The following is a 26,441-nucleotide window of genomic DNA, read 5'->3' on the forward strand; positions in this document are numbered from 1 at the left end:
TACTAAAACATTACATCATACATGATATTTGATTAGATTTAAAACCAAATACAACAGGTTTAGCTAAAACTATTACATCTTTTTCCATAATCAACATAATTCTTATACAACTTTAATCATTCCACCAAAACACATGATTGTTTACAACTCTTACATCTAATTAACAAAGGAAAGTCGATACATACAAAGGATATGACTAAAAATGCTCATAATCACGGTGGCCACTAGCTATGACGCAATACCCTTAGCCATCGGCGCTCCACCGCCCGCTCCCCAGCGCTCAGGACCGTAGCGGTTAGTGGTTGGAGAACTTATAACGAATTCCCATGGTTCGGCAACCGACCTCGCGACTTACCCACTAGGTCAAATTCACGCATAAGTATTTCAAAGGAATAGAAATTAGTAAACTAAACTAAGCTAATACTATGCCTGCCCCAGAAAAACTGTCCAGTGGATATAATGCAGAAAATAGAATTGCTCATGCATGCCATGCTGTTTCCATAACTTTTACTTTGGCTTTATACCCAATGTTGCCGTTAAACCTTGTCAACCCCAATAACTCACACTAAAATCCTTTAATAACGGGAAACTCGAACCACCCTTAAGGACCGTCCTCTGGGGGGACTTTTACACGCCACAGTAGCTTTACCAACTCCGGAGCGCACCGCACGAGGGGGAGCTACTCCCTCAAGCCAAAGATTTTATCGTGAAGTATCGATCCACAATCCTCAACTGACGACAAGCCACTAGTCACAATGATTGTTCATAATAGGTTTCTACCTATTTGTTCATGCTACTTTCCAAGATATACTTGTCACAATGTCACTTGTTAAAATATGTTTAACAACCAATTTTCAATGCCATCATGTCTCTATTGTAAATGATCACCTTTGTTTACTATTGTCCAAGTCCAAGTTCACATTCATACAACTTTAGGGTTCTACCATACATGTCCATTATGGTTCTTATCATTCTCTATGCTTCAACTACGCTTAGAAGCATGTAAATGAAATCAAAACCAAGCGTACATGTGAATTTCACCCTACTATGCATGAATGACTTATACATCAATATGTCAACAAAAAGAAAAATAGACATAAGGTGAATCCGATAATTTTCTGTGTCACCCCACTCAATAGATGTAGAAGGGTTGTAGTTCGACTCTTCGTGTTTTTAAGAAACGCCTCTCCCGGCAACCTAAACCCAAATAAAGCCAAATTAGAGGGCCGTATATACAAGATCGCTTACTAACTTTCATAACGTTAAACGGAGTTGTCCCACGGTCGGGAATACCCTAATTAGGTTTCCAAATGAGGTCAATTTACTCGGAAAACACCTAGCGGTAAAAGCCCAAAATCCATGCCCTACCAATGCCATAATGAAATTTCTCACTAGATTGGATCTATCCCTAAGCAAAAAGTAGCTAGAATCCAACTTAGAGCATTCTAATACCATTACTAAGGCATTCAAATACTCTTAGGCGCATCTATATGAACCCTGTTAACCACCTGAGAGTTACCTTGGGAAACCATGGAGTTCAGGAGTGTTTCATGGCCTCTAGATGGTTTATAACCTTGCAAGTGATCAAATCCCAAAAATCTAAAGGAATAAATATCAAACTCTAGACTCACTTTTGCACAAAACTACCTTAAGCCAAAGGAATCCAAGTCCCTTCTTGTAAGGAGAGCACCAAGATTCACCAAAAGCCTCCAAAACTCCACCAAAAACCGCTTCTCCTTCTTCTCCACCTTGCCTAGAGTTGAGCTCTAGAGAGAGAAAGGGAAAAAAAATTAGGAGAACGAACGGAGTGTGCTATGTAAACAGGTGGGAGGGGCTGTTTTGGGTTATAACATGTTGCAACAATGCAACTAGGCCCACAAATATCCTTATTTGCAACAGGCCAAATTCTCTGCTGCCAGACCAAAGTGTACGGTACACAGGATGCTGTACCGGTAACACGATTACGAGAGGCAAACCGATAGCAATTTCTCGCAGGTTTTACCAATAAGTGTACCGTACACACAAGGGGTGTTACCGAAACACAGTCAATTTTCTCACAACCCCGAGAGCTTTTATTCATCTCTCGGTTGCTGGCCCTGTCCGATACAACTCGATGGTGACCCGGTTACACTTTGCTCAAAATGGCAGTTTTTAGCTCCGATTCGGCTCTACTTCGCGCAGTCGATGCTAAAGACCTTTCTACTCTTTCTAACTTATTTTTCCCTTCTACATCTTGGATTACTAAATGCAACTTGTCCACCATCTTTTTCGGCCACACTTTAGTTAATTTGGCTAAAGTTCGAATAATTTCTTCTGAATTTCCAATATGTTACGATTTCTCCACTCCTTAAAATTAGTTTCTCGTCTGCGAAACTATTATTTGAAACTGAGATTCATACCTTCAATGCGAGTTCGCAAAGGAGATGAGGATACATTCTCTATCCAGTCCTCAAGCTCACCAAGTTTCTCTGTCCGATCGCCGTGTTGCTCTAATGGATATTTAACATACGAAATTTCACGGGTTTATAGTTTTCGCACCCTCCGATCAAACAAATGTACGCCGGGAACTCTCATAATCATCTCCTTTTGAAGCTGCTATCGATATACGAGAGAATTATGGCTTCGGCATCAGGACATACTTGGCGGCTAGATTGATACATGAAACACGTCGTGCACCCCTGCAAGCCTCGGTGGTAATTGCTGCTATATAAGCCGCCGCGGCCAACCCTTTCCAAGAGTCTCAAAGGGTGTCCGACAAATCGGGACTAGCTTCCACCGGACACCGAACCCTTAATCCTCGCCATCGGCGAAACCTTTAAAATACGCTATCTCCAACCGTGAACCTCGATGTCTTTCCTTCGCTTATCGGCAGTAACTCTTGTGGCCTTGATTGCCGCCGTCGCTATCTTTGTCGAGCAACGGGCGAACTTTTTTCTCCGCCTCCCGAACCACTTTGGGGCCAAGCAGCAACTCTTCGCCTACATCGCTCCAATTGAATCGGCTAGCGACATGTTTTGTCCATAAAGGGCCTCGAATGGCGCCATCGCAATGCTTCTTGCTAGCTATTGTTGTATGCGAATTCCGCCATCGGGTAAGTGATCATGCCATCCGCCTTTTGTAGTCAAAGTTACACACTGCTCGAAGATCATTCCTCAAGTACTTGAATGGTCCTCTCCGATTGGCCGTCACTTTGAGGATGGAATGCCGTATAAAGTCGAGCCTGTGCCAATGCGTCTCGCAAGCTCTCCAAAATGAGATGTGAACGAGGGGTCTTCGATCCGATACAATAGATACCGGAACCCCAAAGTCTCACAACCTCTCCGACGATAAACTTGAGCTGTGATCTCCCGACGAAATAGTGTGGAATTCGGCCCAAAAAGTGTGCCGGATTTTGTCAACCGGGTTCCACAACTCCCAAATCGCATCATGTTCCACCTTGCATCTAGGCAAACCGAAGTCCATTTACGATATTTTTTTCACTTCCACACGTATAGTAAGACTTGTGCAAACTTGTCTGCCGGAATCGTCGCTCCGCCTTAACTTGTTGGCACTGAGACATTGTGCCACGAACTCCCCTATGTCTTTTTCATCCGCCACATATGCAACTTGGCATATTAATTTTGTCGCCGGAAGATATTCTCTTATGTAACCTTTTTCCTGATTTTTATCTTTATTTTAATTGTGTATGCAAAGCGGACGTATGATATGCGGGGAGAGGGAGGGGACTTCTTGCATAATCGTCCTTCGAAGATCATTCAGTCCTTGGGCACACACCAACATTCCGATATCGTAGTCACCGTCGGTCCCCAATCCAAAATCATCTGGCAGTACGCTCTCTTCAACTCTACCTCGCATCTTTTGGGAGAAATGGAATCGGAAACTTGCAATTCTTTATTTCTCTCCAACAAGGTCGATTGTACAATCAACGTGGCAAGTGTTGCCGACACTCCTGGTGCCACAGCTCAAGTTACCAACCATTGCATCTCCTTTGCATTGCATAATCGCCTTGAAGATCATCGTCCTTGGCGTACACCACGCAACGATTCCAGATATCGTAGTGGCGACCGTCGGTCCCAATGCAAAATCATCGGCAGTACCCGCTCTCACTCTACCGTCGCATCTTTTGGAGAAATGAAATCGGAAAACTTGCAATTCGTTTTATTTCTCTCAAACAAAAGGGTTCGGTTTGTACAATCAACGTGCAAGTGTTGCGGCACTCCCGGTCCACAACCTCAAGACCAAACCGTTACATCTCCTTTTGGCAAAGCTGTTCGGGTGTAATTGCGTCGCCAAATTCTCCACGCGACTTTCTACTATAGGCATCGGCACACGACATTTCTTCCCGGGGTGGTAGAGAATCAATGTGACGTCATAATCTTTTAGCAACTCCAACACGGGCGCTGGCCAAATTAATTCCTTCTGCGGTGAACACAGTACTTGGAGAATTCTTATGATCAGTGTAAGATTCACCAATGCCACATACAAGTAATGCCCCCATAATTTTAGCGCTAGCGCAAAGATAACCGCCGCTAGCTCAAGATCATGAGTCGGGTAGTCTTCTCTCATAGCTTTTCAATTGTCGCGAAGCATATGCTATATTAACTCGGCCATTTGCATCAAAAACACCCGAGCTGATATAAGAGGCCATCACTGTACACTTACTTAGCTTCTCCCTGGCGTCGGCAAAAGCAAGTTACCGGAGTCGATGTTAACCTTCGTCTTCAACTCCTAAAAGCTCCGTTTCACATTCGCGGCTCCAAATAATACTCATCCTCTTTGCGGTAAGGCGCGTATAGTGGAGTAGTTATCTTGTGCAAACCCCTCCACGAACCGCGATAATAGCCGCAAGTCCAAAAAAGTTCGAATTTTCGTTACACTGTCGGGCGAGGCCGCCAATCTTTATTGCCCTCAAACCTTTCTTATGGGTCTACCGAGGATGCCGTCCCGGATATAACGTGACCCAAGAAATTAACCTTCGAAAGCCAAAATTCATAATTTCTTTAATTTGCATATAGCTTTCTCTTTGGAGTGTCTCAACACGATTCTCAAATGCTCCTCGTGTTTTCCTCGGTCCGGAATAAACCAATACCGTCTGTCAATGACACACCACGACACACTGGTTCAATAGGGATGAAAGAACTCAGATTCATTAAGTCCATAAAAGCCGGCCGGGGATTAGTAAGCCCGAATGGCATGGACTGTGAACACATAGGTGGCCAGTACTGCGCTACGCTACGCCGTTTTGTTCACATCCTGTGGGCCGTATCTTTCAGCATGATGATACCCGATTGAAGATAATTTTGAATATACCCTTGACCCTTGCAACTGATTGAATAGATCACTCAAATTCTCGGCAACGGGGTACTTTTCTATCGTCACCTTGTTTATAACTCGCGATAATCAACGCAAAGTCGAAGCTACCATCTTTTTCTTTACAAATAGCACCAGAGCTCCGCACGGAGACACGCTTGGCCGCACAAAGCCTTTATCAAGCAAGTCTTGCAACTGGGCCTTTAGCTCCTTTAGCTCAACCGGTGCCATTCTATACGGAGCCTCGAAATTGGCGCCGCCCGGGAATTAAGTCATTGAACAAACTCAACTTCCCAGTCTCGGTGGCATTCCCAGTAACTCAGCCGGAAACACATCCAGATACTCGCAAACCGCCCGAATATTCCCAAATCGCGGTGCTCCTTTCAGGCGTCTATGATGGTCGCAAAATAAGCCTTACAACCACCCTTAATCATTTCTTGCTCTCGCTGCTGACAACGGGTCGCACGAGCGCCTACTTTACACGCCCGGTATACTAATTGTTCTTGGTTAGGCTTCAACGGAATGTGATCACCTTACTCTCACAATCATGACTGCGTAATACTTGGAGAGCCAATTGATCCCCAAGATTACATCGAAAACCCGACATACTGCTTTAACACCAACAGGTCGATTGGCATGATACAATCGCCTATCTATACCGGACAATCCAAGCACTCGTCATAAACACGAAATGAAATGCTCGGGTATTCACCGACCAATAGTCTCATTATGTGTGATCTCTATGTTATGAGCTTGTGCAAATGATGCTGCCTTATGCAGTAATGCGATGCACCTGTGTCAAACAATGCTCTAGCTCTAGTGCCTCTGATCAAGATTATACCTGCCACGACGTCGTCAGGGACTGGGATACGGCTGCTCCTCTACCTGAGTGCAAAAACCCGCCTACTAGGTGCTCGAGAAAGCCTCCGGCTGACGAGTGCGATGATTGTCCAGCTGACACCGCGCGGGTGGTAGTCCCACCAGCTATCGCAGAGTATTACTGAACTGTAACACACTGACCTTCGCAAATTGCGAGGTTCGAGTGTTCGAGCTGTGTGCTGAGCAATTCCAGATTTTCTGGTGGTCGTCGACAGTGTTCCGACCTATGGCTCGCATCCCGAGAAGTGAGGTTTAGCCGAGCACGAAAACCCGAAAAATCGGATTTTGGTTAGCTCTCGGTTGCCTTCAGAGGGCTGTGTACCGCGTACGGAGTGATGGCTGTACCGGTACAGCCATCGACTTTGGCCGCTTCTCAGCCAACCCGAGGCTCGGGCTGGGCGTTTTCGTAGAAGTGTGTACCGGTACGCGGGCCCGTGTACGGTACGCAGTGCAGATTCTGAGCAGTTTGAACTGCAGGGGTTTTTCGCAATTGTGGCCTTCTATATAGCCACCCACGTCCCTAGGGCTCTCCCTGAGCTTGGCACCAGCAAGGAGAAAGGTGAGGAGCTCTCCATACCTCCTCATTCCTTTTCCTTGATTTTGCTTGGGTTTTTAGAGATTAATCACCTCTTTGCTCCTTTTGGGTTTTGGAGGCTATTCCACCATTGCGAGCTTGGGTTTGGATCTTGGAGGAGAGATTCTTGGACCTTGAGGGTTTAGAAACTTGTTGGAGGCTTCTAAGAGTTGGTGGCTTATTCTCTTCCTCTAGATTTTGTTTGATGCTTTGTAGTAGATCAAACCTAGAAATGGAAATTTAGGGTTTATTTGGGCATTTTGCATCTAGGGCTTTTGGAGCTAGATTGTTTGGATTAGAACCTTCCTTAGCTTGGATTGGAAGGGATTTAGCTCTATTTTGGAGCTTGAGAGAGATTTTCCACACATTGGTGAGTTTTGGCCTTTTGGTTAAATTTGTTAAGTTTAATATTAGCGCGATGATCGTAATGCCCGTGTATCTTTTCGCTCAATCCTTTAGGTAATTTGAGACTCGGGGACAATTTGTTCGGGCGAATCGAGACCCTACGCGACGGTTCGGTGGGTTGACCTAGCCTACATATGAGAAATTCATATTATGGTTTTATATGTCCGTAAAATGGAAAAGCATGCATATTCATACTAAATGTATTTATTATGATTTTAGAATGCTTAAAATGCATATTTATGTATGATGAAATTTTGGACCTCTATGTAATTGAGAGTTGCTTGAGGGATCATAGTGCATTTCGCATTCTTCATGAGACTTGTTTCATGCTTCTATAGTGTAAATGAGGTCGGATTCATGCAATTTAAACCTAAGTTTACTTGTGACATGAAAATTGACAAGATCCCATTTAGAAGCATGTGAACTAGAGAGCTATTGTCATCAAGCGGCATTGAGCTCAGGACTTGTGTGAACCTTGTGGATAGGCCATTGAGGATTTGGAAAACATGTTGAACATCAAATTGCCTAAGTGTCATCAAGGGCACTAGGCGTAGCAATGTTGAAATTCACATCGTGACTTAGACTAGATCTTCGGATGCTAGTATTGATACCATGTTAGAGACATAGGATTGGATATTTTGAGACTTGGACTATGCTTGCTTGCCATTTTGTGCTCATTCGCACATGCTTGTGAGGGTCGCTCCCCTACAAGCCGGCATCCGGAGTTAGCCTACGCGACTTATGACTCGCTCGCTGCGGTATTGAGAAGCCTACGGGTCGAGTGGGACGACACATTCCAAGAGTAGGGATGTTGGGCTACCACAGGCACTTAGCGGCACAAGCGGACTACTTTGGTAGGTCCTTAATTGAAAATGGAAATCGACAAGTGTTGAGTTTATTATAATCACTACTTAATAGAGAATAGTAGTTGATTACTTAGACTTACTTCTAGCATAGTTTGGGGTACTTGGATTATACATACATATATGTAGCATGCTAGAGATGTTGCTTATTGCATTCATATATATAGCATTGTTGCCATGATAAAGCATGATCTTCATAATTTCATAAGCAAATAATGATTATACTTGTGGTTATGTTGCGGACGTACTTGTTCATCATAAAATAGGTGTACATCAGTGTTTGACACAATAGTAACACCCTCAGCATTTCTATTATTTTTTCATAAATGCAATTATTATTACATTGCTCTTCTCTGTCTTACCCTTTTCTTTTGGGGCCTAGTGGTGCATTGAGCTGAGGTCAGTAATTGCCCACTGGGAACTATAAATTATAGTTCTCACGCGCCTGTGTTTTATGTTTCTTTCAGAGCCTTCCACGCCGGGAGAGGCTAGGACCGTGGGAAGGGAGTTGTCTGTTCGAGCTAGCTTCCTTCGAGGGCGATCGATAGGTGGTCTACCTCTCGTTATTTTATTTTGTGAGAGGTTTGAGAGTTTTACCAGTGTATTAGAGACCACCATTTTTGTACTTTTGAGACTGTAGTGTACTACTTATGGTTCTTTTTATCGTCTAGCTTTATCTCTTTACTCTTGGTGTAGATGATAGAACTTTACTCGCTCTGATATCATTAGTTGCTTGTTATTTTACTTCTTTATTTTTCTATCTCTTGCTTTACTTCCGCTTTTATTGTAGACGCCTTATATGTGTAGACATATGGTGGTGTCTGGGCCACTCTACGGGAGGGCCTCGCGGTCCCGGGGCGTGACAGATTAATTTGGTATCAGAGCCTAGGGTTGAGTCTTAGTGGACCTACAACCTTAGGCCGGTTGGACTTAGATTAGGCTCGTGTGAAGACGAGGTCTAATTGATTTGTGAGCGAAAGTATTATGATTGGGTTATGACAACTCTAAAAAGTTAGAGTTTGATCGGAGTGTATGGCTTCAACTCTGCAGAGGGTTACGTTGGCGCGCGACAACGTAACATCGGAGTTAGTAGCGAAGGACACTTCCTTACTTTCGCATGATTTGGGGTCTATATCTTTGAGCGGGACGCGATTAGCGTGGGTTACTAACTTGCGCTTTTTGTTTGTAGTGACGATGCCGATTACACGCTCCCAGTCAAGCCGGGGCGGATGATGCGGCACACCCCGAGGAGGTTGAGACCTCCGCTACTTCCGGATCTAGTGAGTCCGGACTTTGAGACCCAGCTTGCGGTTCTCACTGATTTGTTGGCGCAGCAGACGGCAGCGGCGCAGCGACAGGCTGAGGTGGTCAGTAGCGGGAGTCGCGGATGAAGCATCTCGAGGACCTCCTACTTCAGCAGGCGGCAGCTTCGAGGGAGACCCAGGGTCCCACACCGCCAGCTGCCCATAGTGGACGTCGCACGGGAGGGCAGTCCCCCGCGCCCAGTTCCTCACGTTACGCACCGGCGACCGCACCCCGAGGAGGGTAGTTGCGGCATTAACCAGTTCAGAGACCGGCCCGGGAGCAGCATTCCCCGTGATGCGGGGAGCCGAGCGGGATAGACTCATGAAGCGCCTCAGTGAGTTCAGGAGGTGCAGCCGAGGACTTTCGGATGGTGAGAACGTCGACCACTGGAATTGTGGAGAAAGTGGTTGATGCACATGGAGAAGCTCTTTCGAGACACTTTTGGGAGGAGCGGGACAGAGTTTGGCTCGCCACTCACTTTCTGTGACGGCGAGGCCTATCGTTGGTGGTTGGATATTCAGGACAACCCCAACACCGATTGGCAGCGATTACTTGGACGAGGTTCAAGGAGCTTCTACTGGCGCACCACTTTCCTACCAGCGTCAAGAGGAAGATGGAGCAGGATTTGCGCAGCCTTGCGCCAGGATGAGCGGTCAGTGGCGAGTACGAAAGGGAATTTCTCTGCATACTACACTGTATACCGTTTGTTGTGAGGGACGACGAGGACAGGCCCGCATCTCTATTGAGCGCGGTTTGCGGCCTTCCATCTTCGGTGGTGTGCAGTCTTCCAACCTCAGACTTATCGGGAGGTTGTGGATCGAGCTTTGATAGTGGAGGCAGGAGCGGCGGATCTGCAGGAGCGTCGCGAGAGCTTGGAGGAAGGGAAGGGGAAGAGACCGCGGCTGAGGGTGCGAGTCAGACGCACTCCGCGAGGCCGCCGAGTCATCCCAGGAGCAGGAGTCAGTCGCGAGGACGCGGCCAGTCTAGTCAGCGAGGGACCCGATCGTCGTCAGGTCCCCCGCCTGCGTGATCTGTGGTGGCCCTCATTACCCACGACAGTGTACACGCAGCGGGGCAGGTGCTTCTTTGTGGCCAGGGAGGGGCCACTTCCAGTCGCGACTGCCCGAGGAGTCCATTGCCAGCGCCTCTGCGCATCCGCACCCGCATCGCCAGGTCTCAGCCAGGGGACATCTTCTGCGCATCACCAGGTAGGACGACCGCCAGTTCTGCGACAGGCGGAGGGCTCCCGACAGGCCCGAGTGGGCGCATGTACGCGGCCAGACTGAGAGGCAGCGCAGCTGAGAATGTGGTCGCAGTATCATTTTACTTCATGGTATTCGAGTTAGAGCATTTTTTGATACCGTGCATCGCATTCATTTCATTGATCGGTGTTTGCCGAGCGCATGCATCCCACTTGTATCCTTGTTGCATCGGGCCGAGTTGTTGCTACCGACATCTTTTGGACATTCGGAGTTTTGCCCCAGTAGCCTATTCGGGTTGGAGATTGGATCATGCCGTCGATTTGCTAGACTTTGCATAAATCCGGGGAGTTTGATTCGTGTGTGGCATGGATTGGTTGACTAAGTAACTTCGCCACTATCGATTGTAAGGATCGAACGGTGACTTGAGGAGCCAGGGCAGGCGGAGGTTGTGTGATCGAGGATGCCAGAGTTCGCTGTTTGCGATGACGATTAGCTCCTCTCGAGCTAGACAGTTGATTAGTAGAGCTGCCGTAGCCTACTTGGCTACTGTGTGTTGCGGGCGAGGGTGACGCCCCTAGGATTGAGGATATCCCGTAGTGCGGGATTTGGAGATGTGTTTCCAGCAGAGCTTCCAGGTTATGCCTCCTGATAGGGAGATTGAGTTTGTGTAGATCTCGTTCCGGCCGACTACTCCAATTCTCAAAGAGCGCCCTATAGGATGGCACCAGCAGAGTTGAAGGAGCTGAAGGCACAGTTGCGGATCTTCTGGATAAGGGTTTTGTGCGACCGATAGTGTGTCACCTTGGGGAGCACCGTCCTATTTGTGAAGAGAAGGATGGATAACTTCGTTGTGCGTGGACTATCGTGACTTAATAAAGTTCACGATCAAGAACAAGTATCCATTACCGAGGATTGATGATCTACTTGATCAGCTTCAGGGATCTTGTGTATATTCCAAGATTGACTTGCAGTCGGGATATCACCAGTTGAGGATCAGACCTGAGGATTGGCGAAGACGGCTTTTAGAACACGGTATGGACATTATGAGTTTACCGTTATGCCGTTTGGGCTTACTAATGCCCCGGCAGCCCTTTATGGATTTAATGAACGAGCCTGTGTTTAAGCCTTATTTAGACAGGTTTGTCGTGGTGTTTATCGACGACATCTTAGTGTATTCCCGAGTGACGCGGATCACGAGGAGCACTTGAGACTTGTACTTCAAGTGCTTCGAGAAAAGAGCTCTATGCAAGTTGAAAAAGTGTGAATTTTGCTTAGAGGAGTGGCGTTTTGGGCCATGTGATTTCTGGATCAGGCATAGCCGTGGACCCGAGAAAAATTGAAGCTATCAAGGATTGGCCGAGGCCGACGAGCGTGACGAGATACGGAGCTTCATTGGATTGGCCGGCTACTACCGACGGTTTGTCGAGGGATTGCGAAGTTATCTACCCCTCAGAGACTCACGCATAAGGGCACCAAGTTTATTTGGGATGATGCGGTGTGAAAGGAGCTTCCAAGAGTTGAAGCAGCGATTGACGACGGCCCCGATCCTTACCTTGCCGACTGCTGGAGCAGTGTATGTGATTTAATGTGATGCTTCCTAAATGGTCGGGCTGTGTCTTAATGCAGGACGGGAAAGTGATCGCGTATGCCTTCTCGCCAATTGCAAGGATTATGAGAGGAACTATCCTACCACGACTTGGAGTTGGCGGCCTGTATCTTGCCTTGAAGCTATGGCGCCACTACTTTATGGCGAGCGGTTGTGAAGTATATACGGATCACAAAAGCTTAAAAGTATTTTTCACTCAGAAGGAGTTAAACTTGAGCGCAGCAGATGGTTGGAGCTACTCAAGGATATAGTGACGATACTTTACCACCGGGCAAGGCTACGTGGTGGCGGATGCGCTATACGTAAATCGACGGAAGACTTAGCAATGCTTGTGGTTACTCAACCGCCGTATCGAGCAGATGAAGCGGTTGGAGTTGGAGGTGGTGGTCCTGATACACCGTTGAGGACTGATGACTTTTGGTGGTGCAACCTACACTTTTGAAAGGATTAAGAAAAGCAAGCTTCCGACTCGGAGTTGCAAAAGATCCAAGCTAAATTGTGATGGGTTGCACCGGCGACTTCACTTTAGACGGTGATAGATTGATGCGTTTCCGCGGACGACTTTGTGTACCGGCGGTTTGGGCATAAGGAAGACATTCTTCAGGAAGCCCACACCGAAGCACGTACACACGGGGGGCACAAAGATGTACAAGGATTTGAGTTACTTTACTGTGGCCCGGGATGAAAAGATGTTGGTGAGTTTGTTGCATGGCTTAACTTGCCAACACGTGAAGGCCTGAGGTCACTCGAGTTCCTGCGTGGGAAAGTTTGGCAGAGCCTACGTTCTAGTCGTGGAATGTCGCGGAAAGAAGATCACCGATGATTTCTGATGGGATTGCCTCGCTCCAGGCCGCATGCACGGCCTATTTGGGTGTGATTGTGGTATAGCATTGACAAGAATCGTCGTCACATTTTCCATACCTATCCACACAGCTTTGAATGCGTGAGAGACGTCGCACAGGTATACCTGCATGAGATTCGTGCATTTGCACGGTCCCGGTACCTACTTCTATCATCTCAGATCGATGATCCCGTTGTTTCCCACTTTTGGAAAGCAGCTTACAGGATGCTTTGGGGTACGCGCTTGGATTTCAGCACTGCTTTCCACACCAGATGGACGCGGCAGTCGAGCGTACTATACAGACTCTCGAGGAACATGCTTCGGCCTGCTGTGATTTCTCCAGCGAGGGCTATGGTCGCACGAGTCTACCGATGGCAGAGTTTGCTTATAACAACAGTTATCAAGCAGCATCAACGATGGCACCGTTCGAGGCACTCTATGGACGGAAGTGTGATCGCCACTATCATTGGAGTGGAAGTCGGCGCCGAGAGATTGCGTTTATGACCCTCGATGTGGCCCTCCTGATGAGCTGAGAACAAGGTTTCGCAGTTGCTCGAGGCGATTGTTGACAGCCCAGTAGTTAGGCAGAGAAGTTTAATGTGACAGGCAGTCGACGGATTTGGAGTTTCAGATGGAACCATGTGTTCTTGAAGGTCTCGCGACCAGGAATCTAGAAGTATTTGGAATCCGGGGTAAGTTGAGCCCCCGACTTATATTGGACCATATAGATGATTTGGAGCGACTGTAGGCCCCTCAATGTGGCGTTTATCGACTTAGCTCTACGCCAACCATCGCGGGTTGTACCAATGTATTCCATGTATCGGTCCTTCGGAAGTACATCCACGACCGGCTCATGTGTTGGATGCTTACACTATGGAGTATGAGGCTCTAAGCTTGTAGGAGCACACCCTTGAGATTTTGCGCTCGCGAGCGTTGAACAAGATGCGGGAACGAGAAATTTCTTACGTGAAGGTGCTTTGGAGCAACCACGACGAGCGCGAGGCCACTTGGGAGTTAGAGAGCGCGCTGCGGGAGCGCTATCCCCATCTTTTTCAGATGGATACTTGAGGTACTTTGCTTATTTTGAGTTTCGCGGACGAAACTCCTTTTTAGGAGGGGTGAATGTAACACACTGGACCTTTGCAAATTGCGAGGTTCGAGTGTTCGAGCTGTGTGCTGAGCAATTCCAGATTTTCTGGTGGGTCGTCGACAGTGTTCCGACCTATGGCTCGCATCCCGAGAAGTGAGGTTTAAGCCGAGCACGAAAACCCGAAAAATCGGATTTTTGGTTAGCTCTCGGGTTGCCTTCAGAGAGCTGTGTACCGGTACGGGAGTGATGGCTGTACCGGTACAGCCATCGACTTTGGCCGCTTCTCAGCCAACCCGAGGCTCGGGCTGGGCGTTTTCGTAGAAGGTGTACCGGTACGCGGGCCCGTGTACCGGTACGCAGTGCAGATTCTGAGCAGTTTGAACTGCAGGGGGTTTTTCGCAATTGTGGCCTTCTATATAGCCACCCACGCCCCTAGGGCTCTCCCTGAGCTTAGCACCAGCAAGGAGAAAGGTGAGGGAGCTCTCCATACCTCCTCATTCCTTTTCCTTGATTTTGCTTGGGTTTTTAGAGATTAATCACCTCTTTTTGCTCCTTTTTGGGTTTTGGAGGCTATTCCACCATTGGAGCTTGGGTTTGGATCTTGTTGGAGGAGAGATTCTTGGACCTTGAGGGTTTAGAAACTTGTTGGAGGCTTCTAAGAGGTTGGTGGCTTATTCTCTTCCTCTAGATTTTGGTTTTGATGCTTTGTAGTAGATCAAACCCTAGAAATGGAAATTTAGGGTTTATTTGGGCATTTTGCATCTAGGGCTTTTGGAGCTAGATTGTTTGGATTAGAACCTTCCTTAGGCTTGGATTGGAAGGGATTTAGCTCTATTTTGGAGCTTGAGAGAGATTTTCCACACATTGGGTGAGTTTTGGCCTTTTGTTAAATTTGTTAAAGTTTAATATTACGCGATGATCGTAATGCCCGTGTATCTTTTCGCTCAATCCTTTTAGGGTAATTTGAGACTCGGGGACAACTTTGTTCGGCGAATCGAGACCCTACGCGACGGTTCGGTGGGTTTGACCTAGCCTACATATGAGAAATTCTCATATATGGTTTTATATGTTCCGTAAAATGGAAAAGCATGCATATTCATACTAAATGTATTTATTATGATTTTTAGAATGCTTAAAATGCATATGTTATGTATGATGAAATTTTGGACCTCTATGTAATAGAGAGCTGCTTGAGGGATCTATAGTTGCATTTCGCATTCTTCATGAGACTTGGTTTTATGCTTCTATAGTGTAAATGAGTTCGGATTCATGCATTTAAACCTAAGTTTACTTGTGACATGAAAATTGACAAGATTCCCATTTAGAAGCTATGTGAATTAGAGAGCTATTGTCATCAAGCGGCATTGAGCTCAGGACTTGTGTGAACCTAGTGGAAAGGGCCATTGAGGGATTTGGAAAACATGTTGAACATCAAATTGCCTAAGTGTCATCAAGGGGCACTAGGCGTAGCAAATGTTGAAACTTCACATCGTGACTTAGACTAGATCTTCGGGATGCTAGTTATGATACCATGTTAGAGACATGAGGATTGGATACTTGAGACTTGGACTACGCTTGCTTGCCATTTGTGCTCATTCGCACATGCTTGTGAGGGTCGCTCCCTACAAGCCGGCACTCCGGAGTTAGCCTATGCGACTTATGATCGCTCGTGCGGTATTGAGAAGCCTACGGGGTCGAGTGGGACAGACACATTCCAAGAGTAGGGATGTCGGGCTACCACAGGCACTTAGGCGGCACAAGCCGGACCACCTTTGGTAGGTCCTTAATTGGAAATGGAAATCGACACAGTGTTGAGTTTATTATAATCACTACTTAATAGAGAATAGTAGTTGGATTACTTAGACTTACTTCTAGCATAGTTTGGGGTACTTGGATATACATACATATATGTAGCATGCTAGGAGATGTTGCTTATTGCATTCATATATATACATTGTTGCCATGATAAAGCATGATCTTCATAATTTCATAAAGCAAATAATGATTATTACTTGTGGTTATGTTGGGACGTACTTGTTCATCATAAAATAGGTGTACATCATATTTGACACAATGTAACATCTCAGCATTTCTAATTATGTTTTCATAAATGCAATTTATTCATTACTATTGCTCTTCTCTGTCTTACCCTTTTCTTTTGGGGCCTAGTGGTGCATTGAGCTGAGGTCAGTAATTGCCCACTGGGAACTATAAATTATAGTTCTCACGCCCTGTGTTTTATGTTTTCTTTCAGAGCCTTCCACGCCGGGAGAGGCTAGGGACCGTGGGAAGGGAGTTGCTTCGAGCTAGCTTCCTTCGAGGGCGATTCGATAGGTGGTCTACCTCTCGTTATTTTATTTTGTGAGAGGTTGAGAGTTTTACCAGTGTATTAGAGACCACCATTTTTGTACTTTTGAGACTGATAGTGTACTACTTATGGTTTCTTTTATCGTCTAGCTTTATCTCTTTACTTTGGTGTAGATGATAGAACTTTACTCGCTCTGATATCATTAGTTGCTAGTTATTTTACTTCTTTATTTGTTCTATCTCTTGCTTTACTTCCGCTTTTATTGTAGACGCCTTATATGTGTAGACATATGGCGGGTCTGGGCACGCTACCGGGAGGGCCTCCGCCGGTCCCGGGGCGTGACAGAACCGAAGCTGATGATGGAGTAGGTGATGCGCCGCTCGGGCACTCTCGGCTCATGTGCCCCGGTTGGCCACATCGAAAACATCGCCCCTCCCGCTGTGGGCAAGTAGCGACTCTATGATCTCCGCCGCATATCACGCACGGGTAGGTAGTCTGGCTCCTACCTCCCCGCCACTGTGATCGCTAGGGTCGAGAGGGTCGCTTTGAACTCGACTGCCCCGCGGATCCACTAGATGCCTGCTTTTTAGACTTATCCCTTTCTTTGTCCTTCTCGAAAGCCTCGCGCTCCTCTCGCGTAATAGCATTACCGTGTTCCACCCAAAGCGTGCGGTCAAGTACCTCCTCGTAGGTCTTCAAGCGGAATGCATGAATAACCTTGAATATCTCGGGTCGCAACCCACGCTCGAAAATCTCCGCTCGATCCTTATCACCATGAACCAAGCCCGGCACGCAATTGATCTTGTGTGTGAACTCCCTTTCGTACTCCCGCACCGTTCGGCTACCTTGCCTCAACTTGCGGAAATCTTCCTTGATATTTCTTTTGTCGCTCTCGGAAAAATACTCCATCAATAACATCTCCCGAAATGCCTCCCAAGTAACGGAAGCGGAATCCAGCGAGTGATTCTTTTTCTCTTGTGCCCACCATAATCTCGCCGACCCATCGAAACAGTGAGCCGCAAGGTGAACCTTATCCTTCTCGAGGGTGTAGACATCTTCGAACAAGGCCTCCATGGTGGCTAGCCAACTCTCCGTCACCCACGGATCCTTTACATCGCCGTTGAAGGTCGGAGGGTTGAATCTCTTGAATGCCATCAGCGCCACCAACGATCGCTTCTGCTCGGCCTTAAGTACATCGGGAATAGGGGCCGATGAACCCGATGCCGTCGGAGGAATAGCCGTCACTGGTGCCGCTGCCACCGCAGGAGGTGGTGCTACAGGAGCAACAGGTGCGGGCGGATCCCTCGGCACAGATGCCGCCGCCGCCGCCTATCGCGCCATCATCTCGTGGAGTTGTCCAATTTGCTCCCCATGTAGCCGCATAGCCCCGGCCAATGCTGCTACTTGGGCTCGCAACTCGTGCACTTCATCCGATCCCGTCTGCTCGGGCACTTCATCAGGCAGTGCCGAAGCGGCTCTACGCGTGTAGCGTCTCGGGGACATTGTTCCTGAAACGTATCACACGCATTAGTACTCAACACACGTGACTCTCACATGTTCCAATCATCTACCCAATTAAGCGGAAGCAATTAAGCATAATTATTTTCAACTCTCGGTGTTACGTGGTCGGCCGCCCCACAAAATCCCTTAAGTAGAAAATAATTAAGCACTTGAATTCATCTCTAATTTCTTTTAGAGAAGTACCATCATTAACCCAATCAACTAGCTTTCGCAAGTACCAAGTTCACGTTAAACGTTTCCTAAGTCCCTAAGGTCTCCAATCCTAGGTTTCTTAAGTCCATCCTAGACTTTTGCTTTCTTCTATTGCTTTGATACCATTATATCTATCACGTCCCAATCCCCGCCAATTTGGTCGGGTTCGGCTGACATCAACAGACGCCGAACGGACAGCATCTCCCTTGTCCGCCCAAGGTTCATAATTAAGCAATCAACCAAAGTAATCTGCAATTATACAAGGCTTGCACGAGGGCAAGCAACAACGGAAGCGAAAGCTCTATACTAAAACATACAACCATATATGATATTTGATTAGATTTAAACCAAATACAATTGAACTAAAACTATTACATCTTTTTCCATTCAACCATAATTCTCATACAACTTAATCATTCTACCAAAACACATGATTGTTTACAATTTTACATTTCTCTAAATCAACAAAGAAAAGTTGATACGTGTACAAAAGGAATGACTAAAAATGTATAAGTCCCGGTGGCCACTAGCTATGGCGCAATACCCTTGCCACGGTCCTCTGCCACCGTTCGGACCTGTAGGGTTAGTGGTGCGAGAACTATAATGAAGTTCCCAGTGGGTTCGGCAACCGACCTCGCCGACTTACCCACTAGGTCTAATTCAGGCATAAGTATTTCAAAGAAAAAGAAATAGTAACCATACTAATGCTAATACTATGCCTGCAAGAAAAACTGTCAGTGGATATAATCAGAAATAGAATGCTCATGCATGCAGGCTTGTTCCATAACTTTACTTTGGCTTTTATCCATTCTTGCCGATTAACCTTGTTAACCCTAATAACTCACAACCCAAAATTTCTTAATAACGGGAGACTCGAACCACCCTAGGGACCGTCCTCTGGGGGGACTTTACCACGCCGAGTGGTGACCAACTCCGGAGCGCACCGCTTGAGGGGGAGCTACCTCCCTCGAGCCAAGACTTACCGTGAGTATCGATCCAATCCTCAACTTGAGGATACATAGCCACTAGTCACAATGCCATTGTCATAATAGGTTTCTACCTATTTGTTCATGCTACTTTCCAAGTCATACTTGTCACACTGCCACTATGGTTAAACTATGTTTAACAACCAATTTCTCAATGCCAATCTTGTCTCTATTGTCAATGTCACCTTTATTTACTATTGTCCAAGTCCAAGTCTCACATTCATACAACTTTAGGGTTCTACCATACATGTCCATTATGGTTCTATCATTCTCTATATTCCACTACGTTAGAAGCATGTAAATGAAATCAAACCAAGGTTCACATGTAATTTAACCCTACTATGCATGAATGACTATACATCAATATGCTCAACAAAAAGGAGAAATAGACATAAGGGGAATCCGATGATTCCGGTGTGCACCCCCCACCTCAAATAGTGTAGAAGGGTTGTAGTTCGACTCTCGTGATTTTAGGACGCCTCTCCCGCGACCTAAACCCAAAAAAAAGTCAAATTAGGCCCTATATACAAGATCTCTTACTTAACCTTTTCGTAACGTTAAACGGAGTTGTCCCACGCATCGGGAATACCTCTAATTTGGTTTCCAAGAGGTCAATTTACCTCGAAAACACCCTAGGGAAAAAACCCCAAAATCCATGCACTAACAATGCCATAATAGAATTTCTCTTAGATTGATCTTATCTCTAAGCAAAAGCTAGCTTAGAATCAACTAGGAAGCAATGTAATACATTGAACTTTTGCATATGACGAAGTTCGAGTGTGTGGAATGATATGTGGAACTATCCTACATGTTCTAAAAGGCTTGGACATGTTTTTGGACAAGTTAGAGAATGATTGGAGGGCCAAAAGTAAGAAAGTGCATTGATTTGGCGAAATTAGCATTTTTCTGCTTGGTGTACCGGTACAGCCATCATTGTGTACCGATACACAATGGCAAAACGTAGCAGCAAGGCTATTTTGGTAATTTCACAGCTCATCCCTATCCATAACCCTCCAGCACGACTCCTGGACCCTTGTAGATGCTGTTAGAGCTCAGAGAAGGGTTTCTTCACCTCCTCCACTTTCTCTCTCTAGGGTTTCTCTCTCTTCGATTGGAGATCGCCGAATCGAGCTTATTTCGTGCCGCGTTCGTTGCTCGCTTGTTTGGAAACGCAAGGGAGGTCTTTGGGTTATGGGGAGAAGTATTTTTACTGAGTTTTTTGTGAGGTTCTCACCAGGGAAAGGTGATGTGATGCCCCGACTTCCCAGGGGGTCACCCATCCTATGACTACTCCCGTCCTAGCACGCTTAACTCTCTTAACCTCTTGGGTCTAGCCACCACCCAAAATGCTTAAGCCGGGTTAAGAGTTTAGCCCTATTATATCTCATATATAGGACTATCTGGGGTCTCACAATCTCCCCTCTTTTTTAGCCCTGACGTCCTCGTCAGGCTCAGATCCCTCGTCAGGCTCAGATCACAAGTACCAGGCAATGTGAGACTTGTCTCGCTAACCCATCATCCCGACCCTGGCTCAGCCGAGACTCATCTCACACTTCCGGCTGGTAATTGGCTCTGATACCATCTGTGACGCCCCGACTTCCCAGGGGGTCACCCATCCTAGGACTACTCCCGTCCTAGCACGCTTAACTCTCTTAACCTCTTGGGTCTAGCCACCACCCAAAATGCTTAAGCCGGGTTAAGAGTTTAGCCCTATTATATCTCATATATAGGACTATCTGGGGTCTCACAATCTCCCCTCTTTTTTAAGCCCTGACGTCCTCGTCAGGCTCAGACTCACAAATACCAGGCGATGTAAGACTCATCTCGTTAGCCCGTCATCCAGGCCCTGGCTCAGCCGAGACTTATCTCACACTTCCGGCTGGTAATTGGCTCTGATACCATCTGTGACGCCCCGACTTCCCAGGGGGTCACCCGGCTGGTAATTGGGCTCTGATACCATCTGTGACGCCCCAACTTCCCAGGGGGTCACCCATCCTAGGACTACTCCCGTCCTAGCACGCTTAACTCTCTTAACCTCTTGGGTCTAGCCACCACCCAAAATGTTTAAGCCAGGTTAAGAGTTTAGCCCTATTATATCTCATATATAGGACTATCTGGGGTCTCACAGGTGACTCTCAGCTTTGGAGAGGTAATTAGCTTAACTTCTCTCTTGATTGTGGTTTCGTATCGGATTTTGAGTCGATTGGATTTCCTTGCTTCCAATTGATGTAGAGGCTGTTTTCAGCAGTAAAGAGGAGTTATTTTGGCTGTGAATTATCAGTGAAAAGTTGCTTTAAGGATGGACTAAGGTAATTAGTTATTATGAAGCTATTTTGAAGCTATTTGCAATCTACTTGAGTAACTCAACGCAGTTTGGAATGCCCTCTTCGCAGCAGGTTCTTGAACCACTTTGAGCTGAACCTGGGCTCTTAGAAGTTGGTTTGGAGGATATTTTAACCAAGGGTAAGTAGAAATTCCTGTTAGAAAACTGATTTTTGCAAGACGCTGGCTATATTTATTAGTATTTGATGATTTTGATGCCACTTTTATGTTGTCCGCAGCGAGAGCGCGATCAAGCCTTGGATTATCTTTAGCTGACCTGTGAGGGCTCTTGGAGGCTTAACTTGAGGTATTAAGCTGGCCCAGAACAGGGATTTAAGTTACTACTTCGTATTAAGTGCAAGTGTACCGAAATTGGACATTTCGGATATATGTTTGATACGGTTTTGATGCATTTTTTTCAGCAGGGCTGAGGCTTGATTGAGCTGAATTTCAGGACTCTTGTGGACTGATTTGAGCCTAGTAATAGGTAGGTTTGACCTAACCAGAGCATGTGAAGCTCCCCTATGTTCTATATGTCACTATAGAATTGGTATAGTTATGTGCTTTTGTGGTTGATATAGGACTTGAGACTAATCACTATACTATAGTGTCGATACATAATTGAATTGAGATCTCTATGAAGTAGAGAACATTCATGCATACAAGTCTTTATGTTCATGTTTAATTCAGTTGAATGACTAATGGACAAGTTATCATGTTCCTAGAAACTAGAGAACAATGACATTCTTATGACTTTAATGATTATAAAGTATAGAACCATGACATGCTTTGTGACTACAATGATAGTGCCATGATAGTGGAAAAGTTTCTAATGCCATATGTAAATTAGCATTACTCTCACATGTTTATTAATCTAGTGGATACTATCTATTGTCAATATTTGTTATATTGAAATTTCGATCAAAGGATCGAGAGTGAGAACATTACAAGTTAAATCGTGAGGATTAAGACATGTTGAACTATGAACTTTGCTTCCATGCCATCGTGCTTATTCGCACATGCTTGTGAGGGTCGCTCCCTATAAGGCGGCGCTCCGGAGTTGGCCTACGCGAGAGTTGCTCGCCCGTGCAGGATTGGGTGCCGAAGTGGATTGCCGTGGGGAGTGTATACTACCACGGGGCCATTAGGCGCGGTCAAGCTGGACTACCTTGAGTAGATCCTTATGAAGGAAATGAAAGTACTAAACGACAATGACAGTAATAAATGCTCATCAGTTATAGTGTACAGTATTTACTTACACATCCATGTTTATGTTCATGTTTATAGTAGTTGCTATGCTTCTATTATTCAGTTGATTCATTATTGCAGAAATCATGATTACATGTTGATCACATGCCTATTACCTGGTAGCATTGCATATATATATATCATGCAATTATCGCTTTTACTTTCACTTAGTACATCATGAGCCTAATGGTGTAATTCGCCAAGGCTGGCGGCTTATCTACTGGGAACTATTGTTAATAGTTCTCACACCCTTTTTATGGTTGTTTTTACAGAGCCATCTACAGGAGAGGCTAGGGATCGTGGCAAGGGAGTCGCGTCTAGCAAGACATTGCTAGGAGCGTGTTAGTCGATCACCTTGCTACTCGGGCTACGGCCGAGGGTGATGTCCAGTATATAGTGTAATGCCTTGAAAGCTTATCTCGGGCTAATTGCGATCAAATTGATCACAATGATGCAAAAGAAAATGGAAATTAGGTAATTCTAAATTTAATTAGTAATTTAAGAACAGCCATTGGCATGTTCTGGATGAATTTAGATGGAATTAGAATGAATTTGGAATGAAGAAGAAATGAGAATGGGACATGTGAGCTGCTACTGCTGGCTGCTGCCAAGAGGAGCTCGAAGTGTGTACACAGCACAGAAATGCCTGGACTGAAATGCAATTTCTGAGATTTAAGGGGTTTAAGTGCAAAATTTCAACTTTATCATCTTGACCCTGGTGGATTACACCTGTCTAGGCGCCAGAACTCCTCTCTCTCTCCTTGATTCTTATTCTTATCCCTTCATTAGCTTGACTTCATTTAACTCTTTTTTTTTTCTTTTCTCTCAGCCCTAGAGGTAGGCTGAAGCAAAGGGAGTTAAGGGAGCTGTTGTGCTAAGTGATTTCTTGGTATTTGAGAGAGAGAGAGAGAGAGAGAGAGAGAAAGCAAATAAAGGGGAGTATCTTTACTTCTGGAATTGAAGCAGCAAACTTGGAGGTTGGCATCCTGGAGGCCTGCGGGCTGAGGAGGAAGGCCTAAACTGAGCTGAATTCCGGCTGATAGGAGTTGCTGTGTAAATTGGTTCAGCATCCAATTAGGTAAGGTGGATTTTATCATTGATAATAACAATTAATTGCTTTAGAGATGACTTATAAAGAGGAATTCTTGTTGCTGAAATTCAGACTGAAGTTGGGACTTGTGGAGCTACTGAATTAGGACTGCAGCTGAGGAAAGCTTTGATGTAAAATTCTGATGGCTAAAGCTGAAAACAAATTGAAGGAATACTCAGTTAAGGTAAGATTGATTAGTAGCTTATTGTAAATTAAGTTCTTACCTTAAAGAGAAGTTAAGAGTAATATTTGATTGCTGCCAGGACTTGTAATTAAGAGAATTAATGGCAGCCTTGATGTTTGGAGTTGCCGAGTCGACATCTCGGGTGAGTGGACCAGAGAGCTAGCTAGGAGAATACTTTAAGTAAGGTAAAAATTAACTACTATGGGTTCCTAATTAACTAATTGTTATGGGAAGTTACCTATATGGATGTTTGCTGTTAGAAGTAGCAGAATTGGAACTTCGAGCAGATTGAAGTTATCAAATTGGGATTTCAGCTAAAGGAAATTGGGAAGATAAGGTAGAAGACTTGCTGCCCGGTTAGGACAATTATAATTACGTGTAAGAAGCCTATTAATAGTCCACATGTATGCAGGAATTGAAAAAGGAAAAGAGAGTGTGGTGCTGAAATCATGATGCAGAATCCATTGTAAGCTGAAATCAAGTTGGTGCTGAAGTCAACTTGATAAAAATCCTGGATGCTTGGCCGAATTGATGACCAGCAGGAATTTCAGGGAGAAAATGGAGCTTGAGCTGACCAAAGTTTAGGTAAATTAATTCCTGCTGTTTAGTAACTAATTACAATCTATTTAGTTGCTTTAGAATGGGTCGGATTGAGTCTTATTGCTGAAAAATTTCAGATTTGGGGCTATTGAGCAGGGAACCAGCTAAGAGAAAGAACTCTTGAGCATTGGTACAGCTAGTGAGGTAAATTGATGTTTATTCCTGAATCAAGTAGTGTGTTAGCTACATTGAGACTGATTTTAAGTAGCTATAGTTGAGGTTAGCATTTGAATTAATGCTGGAAACTATGAAGTTAAATGCTGAAATCAGCATTAAAGACTTGATATTAAGGCTGAGAGAGAAAAGAACTAACTCTGTAGTAAAGCAAGAATAAAAGGTGATTAGTTGCTCTAGCAAAATCTGAGCATCAGAATTAATGGTCTTGTACTTATTATAATTGCTCAAAGAAGAGGTGAATTGCTGAAAATTCAGCATAAGACTAGATTTCAGCTTGATGAAATCAGCATTGGGCTGATTTGTATACATGAACACTAATGTACACATACATTGATAATTTGACTTGAAATGCTAACTTGTAAAATATGAGATATGACTCAAGTTTAATCTCTTTCATATTTGTTTAAATGAAAGGTAAACTTGTCCAAAAGTCTAAATTGACATTTCGACAGGTCGACGACGCGCTAATTACGGTAGAGGCCGTTCTAGTTCTATTTGCGCTGGGTCGCGAGAGATAGTTGTCGACGCATACCGAGACATTGATCTTAGTTATTGACACCACTACATGTGGGTGGTGCTATCCGAAGTCTTTGAATCACCTTTTATGTCTATGATAATTCATTGAGCATATTTATATTTATAGTCATGCATTATAGGGTATTTGGCATTGTGCAAATGAAAGTGTGAATTCCTATCAATAGTGAGAATTGTGAACCTTAGAATGTGAACATAGAACCCTATGAATGTATGGACTATAACAATAGTGAACTTGGTGACATTCTAACTAGAGATTTGGTTAGCATCGAAAAATGAAATTGCAACTAGCATAAAGAGCTAGTTAGAGTTAAAGTGTGACATTGTTTGTTGTTGAATCCTCTAAAGGAGGATCAGATCATACTCACATAGTCTGTTTTGAGCTTGGTAGTGGTCGCTCCACCCAAGCAGTGCACTCCGGAGTGGTCACTTGATGGGCTAAAGTATTTGCCTTGGACTAAAGTATCTGTCTAGCAGACGGTCCCGTCGGGAGGCAGCTTAGGGCCCGCCAGGGATTGAGTTGGTGAGTTACAGTTAACCAAATGATTAGCTAGATTGATTGAGTATTGGTACATTACAGCATGCATGCATATTTACAGTTTTCATATATATATCGTTCTTTCAGCTTTGCACAGGCATTGTAGTAGTCACATGTTATAGTTGGTTACTATCTGTTACTTCTTTTGCCTACATATGCCTGAATAGACCTAGTGGGTGAGTCGGCGAGGTCGGCGGCCGAACCCACTGGGAACTTTCAGTAGTTCTCACACCACTAACCATACAGGTTCCAGTGCAAGCGGTGTGGCCGAAGATCGTTGCAAGAGCCCCGCAGCTTAGCTAGTTGACACCAGAGTATAGCAGTTTACCATTTTGGTTTTCATGTTACACATTTTGATGTACAGAAACTTGTAAATGAGTGTATAAAGAGCATGTAAATAACTAAATGTTTCAGTTATGTATATTCAGTTTAAAAGTTTTAAATTACAGTGAATTTCAGTATAGCTAGCGTACTATCACTTGTGATTGTTGCTTGCCCTCGTGCAAGCCATGTATTATAATATACCGAAAATTCGAAAAATAAAATGTCGAACTTTAGTCAAATTGACCAAAGTGCGAGGATGGAACACTTCGAAAAGTCCGAAGGTGTTAAAATGATTAAAAGTGAGTTGTGGAAGGTTTTCGAGAGCTAAAGAATTAAATTCTG

The 26,441-nt window shown here is 45.1% G+C and overlaps 2 long non-coding RNA genes across 8 annotated transcripts; both read left to right on the forward strand.

Annotated features, from left to right (window-relative positions):
• The first annotated feature begins 21,473 nt into the window (after nucleotides 1-21,473).
• Nucleotides 21,474-22,963, forward strand: LOC109705796. Its single transcript, XR_002214905.1, has 4 exons — nucleotides 21,474-21,545; nucleotides 21,644-21,711; nucleotides 21,827-21,891; nucleotides 22,925-22,963. It is a non-coding gene; the product is annotated as an uncharacterized LOC109705796 (long non-coding RNA).
• Nucleotides 22,964-23,005: 42 nt separating this feature from the next.
• On the forward strand, nucleotides 23,006-26,234 carry LOC109705794. 7 transcript variants are annotated; one of them, XR_002214898.1, is made up of 9 exons: nucleotides 23,006-23,050; nucleotides 23,482-23,730; nucleotides 23,815-23,926; nucleotides 24,006-24,111; nucleotides 24,190-24,263; nucleotides 24,339-24,511; nucleotides 24,604-24,670; nucleotides 25,156-25,270; nucleotides 26,022-26,234. It is a non-coding gene; the product is annotated as an uncharacterized LOC109705794 (long non-coding RNA). The 7 variants fall into 7 exon arrangements; XR_002214904.1 differs by lacking the exon at nucleotides 23,006-23,050 and having other exon boundaries at nucleotides 23,544-23,730; nucleotides 24,193-24,263; XR_002214901.1 differs by lacking the exon at nucleotides 23,006-23,050 and having other exon boundaries at nucleotides 23,544-23,730; nucleotides 24,196-24,263.
• Nucleotides 26,235-26,441: the final 207 nt, after the last annotated feature.

Source organism: Ananas comosus, unplaced genomic scaffold (genome assembly GCF_001540865.1).
Source record: "Ananas comosus cultivar F153 unplaced genomic scaffold, ASM154086v1, whole genome shotgun sequence".
In the NCBI taxonomy this organism is placed as follows: domain Eukaryota; kingdom Viridiplantae; phylum Streptophyta; class Magnoliopsida; order Poales; family Bromeliaceae; genus Ananas; species Ananas comosus.